This window comes from Cebus imitator, unplaced genomic scaffold (genome assembly GCF_001604975.1).
Source record: "Cebus imitator isolate Cc_AM_T3 unplaced genomic scaffold, Cebus_imitator-1.0 Scaffold113, whole genome shotgun sequence".
Taxonomy (NCBI): Eukaryota; Metazoa; Chordata; class Mammalia; order Primates; family Cebidae; genus Cebus; species Cebus imitator.
The window spans coordinates 6,958,995-6,966,905 of NW_016107428.1; the positions used below are offsets into that span (position 1 = coordinate 6,958,995).

The 7,911-nt window shown below is 44.2% G+C and overlaps 1 protein-coding gene across 3 annotated transcripts in view; it reads right to left on the bottom strand.

Annotated features, from left to right (window-relative positions):
* HECW2 (HECT, C2 and WW domain containing E3 ubiquitin protein ligase 2) overlaps positions 1 to 7,668 on the bottom strand; it is a 378,517-nt gene extending 370,849 nt beyond the window's left edge. Inside the window, exon 1 of one of the 3 annotated variants that reach the window (XM_017538751.2) lies at positions 7,596 to 7,668. The gene's annotated coding sequence lies outside the window, so the exon portion shown is untranslated. Of the gene's footprint in view, positions 1 to 6,520; positions 6,791 to 6,849; positions 6,919 to 7,595 lie in introns of those variants that run through there. The other 2 variants (XM_017538752.2, XM_017538750.2) reach the window with 2 other exon arrangements.
* Positions 7,669 to 7,911: the final 243 nt, after the last annotated feature.

Below are 7,911 nucleotides of genomic sequence, written 5' to 3' on the forward strand. Positions count from 1 at the left end.
AAAAAAAAAAAAAAAAAAAAGGAAAGAAGGAAAGATCATGTCCAACTGTCAGAGAAATCTAACAGTTTTCTCTACCTCCTTCGGCCTGTTCTCCTTGCCACCCAGCATCTTAATGCAAAATCCCAAAAGTCTGGGTTCCTCCCGCCATGGTTCTCTGCATGCTCTCAAATACCAAATACATACTTGTATCCACTCCCCATCAAAACTTACTGGGTCTAAGTTCTATTACTTTGAGCTCTTATTCTTCTAGCAGGTCACTGAGAGATACTATGCTTATTATATGAATGGCTGTACATTATGGAAAATATTACTTCCTTAATTTATAGTCAATGTGGACTTCCAACTCTCTATTAAAAAAGTTCATAGTCTAAGATTGCGGCATTTTTTGGGGGGGTTAATAATTCTACCTTCCCTCTCTGCCCTTGCCATGGTTCACTACAGGCTAAACATACGACTTAAGTATGACACTTAATATAACAGAAATCATTTCTAATCAGTGTTATAAGGAAATATTTTTCTTGCTTCACAGATATCTTACTCCACACATAAAATATTGCACAAGAACCTTTCCACTATGTACCTAGCATATGTCAGCTTGGGGAAGCAGTCTTACACTCACTGCCCATCACTTTGCACAGCAAACTATAGACTCGGGGGCCACAGTTTGGTTGAATCCATAGTTTCCACTATTTCTTTTTGCATTTCCTCAAGATCAGAAGGCACTACATCTTCTCCATGAAGTGGGTAGCATGTGGATTAGCTTCTTTCTAAGCACAACTTCTTTTCTTCATGAAGCCATCACCTTATCTGTACCTGCGCCCAGTACACTGTCAGTTCTGTCCCCTGAGCAACGTTTCCAATCTCATGAATAATGGTTAACCAATAAAGCAACAACAACAAAAAATTCTTCCTATAGCATGAGTTTTCAGTGATAAACGAACAAAAGCATCACCAAGCACTCATCTCTGAACAAATGCCAAAAGCTGATTCATTCTCTGCATGACATTGCTGGTTTCATCCTACCATAAACTAAAATATCTGCTAGCATGCACTTGATAGTAATCGCTCTTCCACACTCCACTCCACTGATATTATGCAACAGCCAACCATGTCATTTAACAAAGGAGTTTTGTCAATAATTTCTGGTTTCTCTCTAAGGATAATGTTTGTCTTTAACTTTCCAGCTGATTTTCCAAGTGTCTCTTCAATAATATGGCTCATTCCTATTTTTGCTACAAGGATCCTTTAATGATGCTAATAAAATTATAATCTCTAACCTACCTTTAGCCATACAATACATTAATTTTATAAAGGAACACATTATTGTGTGCTTGTCCTAGAAAACTTCAATAGTATAACAGAGAAGCCACTGTGCTTTGTTCAAAAATGACACAAAAACATCCATGGCTTCATGCCATTATTGGACAGAGTTTCATAACAGGCCATGATTACAGATTCATTTGGTCCTAATGGGGATAGCAAGTACAATATAAAATGGTTTTGAGACCGTCATTGTCCTATTTCCACTTGTATTTTTCAATTTTAGCAATTGTTCTGAAATTGTCATTCTCAAAGATTCCCTTGTCTCTAAACATATATATTCCCAATTCATACACAGAGGGATTCAGTTTTCTAAGCATATTTATGGCATCCTGAAATGTAGCATTTACAATTCTATTTTCATCACTATTTTTACACTTTGATTAACTACTTTTGAACCACTTATCTAATTTTATGAAATGGGAATACAATTTAAGAACAGCAAAAACAAAAAAATACTATTTTAACAAATAAAAAATAAGTAAATGATATAAAAATTATATTAAAGAACATGAAGTGAACCATTAACAAAATGTAAGCTACACACACTCACCAGTGCAGTCTATGCAGCACAAGCACAATCTTAAATATTATAATATGTTTTAAGAACACAAGGGGATGTCTGCTGAAATCATAATTAAATGGCCTGTCTCAAGGCCCTACATGCTTTGCAATACCCACACCACCCTTCTGGTCTCATTTCTGACTTCCCCCTCATCACTCCACCCACTCATGCTGATCTTGCAAATCTTTGAACATATCCAAACACATTCCTTTCTTGGGGCCTTTGCACTGGCCATCCTCCCTGCCTGCAACTCTATCCCTCAGGTATCTGTATTAAGTAACTTCTCTTACCTCCTTTTAACCCTTTGCTTAAAGTCTCTTCCTCCATGAAGCCTACTCAACCACACTTATACTGTCCTACTTTCTCTTTCTTCCAAAGCTCTCACCTCCTAACATCATATATAATTTAGCTATTTGGTTTATTACCTGTCTCCCACCTCCCACCTGCCTGCCCCCAACAGAATGAAAACTCCACGAGGTCAGGGATCCTGGTTTTATTCATTGATATATTCCCAGAACCTAGATCAAAGACCAACCCACAGAAGGAACTCAATACATATTAGCTGAATGAACAAATACATGAATGGATGGATGAACTAAATTTTTTCTTTGCTTTCCCCTTATAACCACCAAACTGACTATGGATCTCACTTTGAGAATTAAAAAGAAAATGGTAACTTATCAAAGGTTTTTAAACAAAAGAATTATATCGACAGAATGGTATTAAAACTAGACAAGGTCAGGAGATAATTTAAAGTTTGGAGAGGCTAGATCCAGAGAGTTTGGTTAAGAAGTCAACCAATGAAAGAGATAAGGAAGGCCATAAATTTTCAATTACTGGCACTTCTTAAGTGGTTTATTTCCAACCTACAATGCACTGACTGTACAATGCATTGATATGTAATCTATGCTTATGTATACAGTATACATACATTGCACACACAAACATATATGTCAAACAAGCCTAGAAGAAGCTAAAGACATTTCTCCATCATATGGATATAGTTCATATAAAAGCTTATAACTTGGGTCATAGTTAGGATGGCCATAAATCCTAGTGTTTCTGGCACAGTCTCAGTTTATACTTGTTGATCTAATGCCCCTTATAGTTTGTACCATATTTTACTCCCAAAAGTGTCCTTGTCTAAATTTTTTTAAATTACACAGTCATCCTACTTATAAAAAAAGATACATAGGCCACGCGCAGTGGCTCACGCCTGTAATCTCAGCACTTTGGGAGGCTGAAGAGAGTGGATCATTTGAGGTCAGGAGTTCAAGACCAGTCTGGCCAACATGGTGAAACCCCATCTCTACTAAAAATACAAAAATTAGCTGGACAGTAGAGGCACATGCCTGTAATCCTAGCTACTTGGGAGGCTGAGGCATGAAAATCACTTGAACTCAGGAGGCAGAGGATGCAGTGAGCCAAGATCGCGCCACTGCACTCCAGTCTGGGCAACACAGTGAGACCCTGTCTCAATATATACAGTACATTATAACACAGCAAGTGAGCTGTGCTACAAACACACAATTCTTTGGCAAAAGAGCATAGCAACTATTGCAGAAGCAAGTGCCACAAGCTTCATATATCTAACTTTAGTAAAGAACCCAAACTCTTACCAGGTCACCTGCATAATCTCAGACCTCCCATGAGAATTTTCATGTGGTAAACAGACACACCAGTTCTCCTTTTCTGCAACTCCTCTGTATGAAAAGCTGAGACCCAAACCAAACACTGGAGACATAAGAGAGTACAGAAAACAAAAGCCCTCTTATTATCCTCGTGGCCCAGAGAGCTTGGAAACTAAGAGAATGTGGAGTCAAAGCTTCACAACAACAATTGTGTTCCAGAATCTCAGTAAATATCCAAGATCTGGACCAGACACTAGATCTTCAAACTTGCATTCCTACCTGTCAGAGCCATGGTAACCATCGGGTCTGCAAACAGGTTTTGTAGAAACTGCTATCCTAAATCACAGGAGTTCTCCCAATTAGTGTCAGCCCTAGATATATGGACGGGTGCTAATTCATATTGTGCTTGAAGCCAATAATAATATGGGCTTACAGCCATGGCAGACACTTAATAACTTAAGAATAAAACTATTTTATTCACTATGTGTGTAAATAGATGATGAGAAATTATCTCATTCTCCTATCTTCCTCCTATTTCATTTTTTCTTATGTATTTTTCAGTTTTAAATTTTTCTGATTTTCTATCTTTGCATTTAATAAATAAAAGACTGAAATAAAGCAAGACTCAAAATCTGGTGTTGGAAGTGGGGTGATGAAAAAAAAAAATCAGGATTCCTTAATACCTAGGATAACTAGATAATTAACTTATCATCCAAACCAGGGCACTTTCACATGTGAAAAGGGGTGATTTTGATAATTAAGATAAATCAACAGGAATAAACAGGCACTGTCACAAGCAAAGCAGGGCATCTGGTCACCTTTCTAATCTCTCATTCATATCCTGATACAAAAGGCATCCTGTGTGTAATGAAGCAACCTCTGCCTTTGTTAAATCAATCAAACTTCAAACACAGTCCTCTCTCTTTCAGGCCAGGCCTGGCTTTTGATAACAGAGCAGGGAAGGTTTTCACCCAATGTTGCCATTCCCTATCCAACACACCGAGCAAAACTGGTTCCAGTTTTTCCCAAGAAAGCAGTCGGCAGTGCACAAGAATGTGGATCCAGGCCAGGCCCACAGCAAGCCCCAGGCAAGGAGCCTCTGGTTTCTCTTAAAGGAACACTTCACAACAGAGAGAGCCACCTGGTTAGAGGTTACACAGATACCAATGATACAGATTGAACAAGCATTTTGAATGCAAGATCATTTCATTGATTCCTGGGCACATATTAAAACTGGGAAGATCTCAAAATCCACCTCTCCTGCAAAACACATTCATCTAGGAGAAAACACCACAGCATCTGTCCGCAACTATAGGTAACAACCTTGGTTTCTTTGCCTTTGGCTGAAATCAGTGTTGCAAAAGCCTTTTAAAAGAGTAAGAAAATATGTTTTTCTCCCAATATCACATTGCCCAAGTGAAACAGAACCAATGCTTACTTTTATTTCTTGCCTCCTGTTCAGAGGGGTCACACATTGTTCATATTCTTCATTAAATTTAGTCCTGTGGCTGGCAAATGTTAATTTACTGGAATATTTTCCTTCACATTCATAAAGAGGGAAAACAAGTTTTGTGATCTAGTTGCAATCTACAGCACACAGATAATTCACAACAGTGGTAGGCGCAGAAAAGCTCCAGCTGGTTTATCTCAAATGTTCAGAATGATTTTTATTTCTTTACCAACACCACAGTCATTCATAAAGATTCATTGCCAAATGTTGCCCAATACCGTGATACAGGCGATGGTGAAGCAAATGTCTGAGGCTGGGAAATCATCACAGAAGTACAGTACTGCCCAAACCTCAGAGTCTAACGCCAATTGCTGGGGATTAGGAAACCACCTGTCATGGAGACAGTGAAGGAAACTGAATTCAAACTAAAGCAGACTAAAGTCCTTCCAGCCAGGAGACAGTATACAAGAGCTAAGAAAGGTGCAACTGATTTTCTTCCAGAAGCAGCACGATTATTTTTAAATTCAAAGACATTTTTGTTAACAAACTACTTCACATAACCACATGGAAGCCAAAATGTGCCAAAGAAACAATCAAAACAAATAGCTCAATCAGGACTTTTTGAATGTTAAAAAAAAAAAAAAATTAAAGCTGGCTAGACTGCTGGATGGTAATTTTATAATGTCTCCTTTAGGAGATCAAAATTATGTCTTTGACACCCTCCACCACACCCTACTCCACCTCTAATAGTGAAGTGGATAATTTCTGAAGAATACAATGACCCTTTATGCCTGGCTTCTCTAGTCTGCTAGGGATGCCATCTGTCTCCCATGCTATATAAACAATCCCTGCAGGAATCTTCTGATGACCAAACAGATTAGCAAACTCCAGATTTTCACACCATTAATAATATCCCCACCCAGATTAGGTCTTTTGTTTTAATAACTCCAAAGATAAAGTTAATATCTGATCTTTCTTTCTTTGTAAGTAACGTGTGTGTCATTTTAAAGATAACCTCTTGGAACATACAGCCATCTGTTGGGAAGAGAGAGAGAAAAAAGCTCTCTCTAGGCAACAGAAGAAATTAAACCCTGAGGGAATAGGAGATAGAGTAAAAAGAAAATATTTATGAGACAAACACATGGAGGACTCTACTAATTACACTGAAATATTTTTCTTCTAAATGACAAACTATAGAACACTACTCCAAAAAAGACAAGTTTCACACTTTGACAAAGGTATACATAGGAAAACAGAGTTTGCGTGAGTCTAGGACAGTGAAAGCAGAAATCGGATCCAAGAAAGGCTAAAGGCCCCCGAAGTTTGCATGCCGTCCACCTCTATCTGTAATGATCACAAATGTTTTCCTTCGTGAAGTTTAATATCGATTGAACCCTTGTAACTCTAATTGTGAGCTCTCTGTACTGACTCTAAAGACGTCCAACTCTAAAAGAAACAAATGTGCCTGTAAAGATGTTCTCTAAATTAATAATAAAAAAACGAAAAGCACCCGAGCGCTGCTAATAGAGAAGACAAGGCATGAGAGAGCCAGACCTCTGCAGTCGCGCGTCCTCGGAAACGTCTACGTCTAAATCTGCAGCCCCGGTTTCCTCCAGGCCCCAAGCTCCAGCAGAGGATGTTCACGGCACATTCCCAACCGAAAAGGAAATGAAGCGTCCTCTCCCTCAAGTGATGCTCAAATAGACCCCAAAGTGCCAGTTTCCCGGGAGAACCAAACCATCAAACACGTCCTGGTTCCTCTCGCCCGCGTTTCTGGGCAGCAGAAACCGAAATGTCAAATGAATGACCGCGCCGGGGCGCGAGGGAGGAAAACAAAGCCACCTCCCGCCGTCCGCTACCTGCGGCGAGGGCCGCGCGCTCACCTGGGCTCTGCGCCGGTCGCCGCGGGCTGCGGGTGGGGACCGGGCCGCGGGGCGGGAGGGCGCCCCCGCAGCCGCCCGGACCCGCGGCCGCGGCGCCCTCCGGCCGGTCCGTGCGCGCCGCGGAGAAAGCAGGCGGCCGGGGGCGCCGCTACGCGTCGCATGCAGCTCCCGACTGTGGCGGCCGCTGCCACGCACGGACCCGAGAGTCTCCGCGCTGCAGTCCCGGACACCCAGGCGCGAGAAGCGCCCGGAGAGACTCGGCGCAGGGGCCGAGCGCGCCCGGCGCGCCCCTCAGCGGATCTTCCCGCCGCCCTCCGCCGCGAGCTGAGTCTCGGCTTGCCTTTGTGTTGGCATCCTCCTAGCTCGCAGCGACATCCGGAGCTCCCGAGGCGGCTCCGCGCCGCCGCCCACCCCTGGGTTACGCCGCGGCCCCCGCGCGACCCGCGGATTGTGTCGAGTCAGCAGCGGCGGCGGGGACGCGCGAAACCATGGCTCCCGCCCGCGCTCGGAAGGGCGCCGGGGATCCTGCGCCGCCGGAGGTTTGCGGCCGAACGCGGCGCAGCCCCGAGCGGCCCCGCAGCGCCCGGGTTCCCCGCTGCTCGCTCTCCAGGCGCCGCCCGCCCGCGTCGCCACCCTCTCGCCGCTCCCGGCCGCCCGCCCGCCACCTTCCTCCCGCCCGGGTGCCCGGCGCCCGCTCCGGCCGTGGCTTCCAGGTTCGCGGACAGCGAAGGGCCGGGCCCCCTCACCTCCAGCCCCGCCGGCGCCCCTCCCGCTGGACGCTTCGGCGGCATCTGCCCGCACCGCCCTGCGGGACGTTGGGCTGGGAGCTGCCGGCACGTCGGGGACAGGCGGAAGGGAGGCGGGGGCAGAGGACATGAGGGACAGCCAGACCTTGGCCAGCGGGACCTCCCTGAGGAAGGTGCGGAAGAACGGGGCGGGTGCAGCTGGGCGGAGGACGAGTCCCGAGGCTGCGGCGGAGCCTGAGCTGCTCTCCTTCTGCGAAGCCGAAGGACAGGATTCCTAGAATCGTCGCGGAGGATGGAGGAGACCCACTGAGGTCAT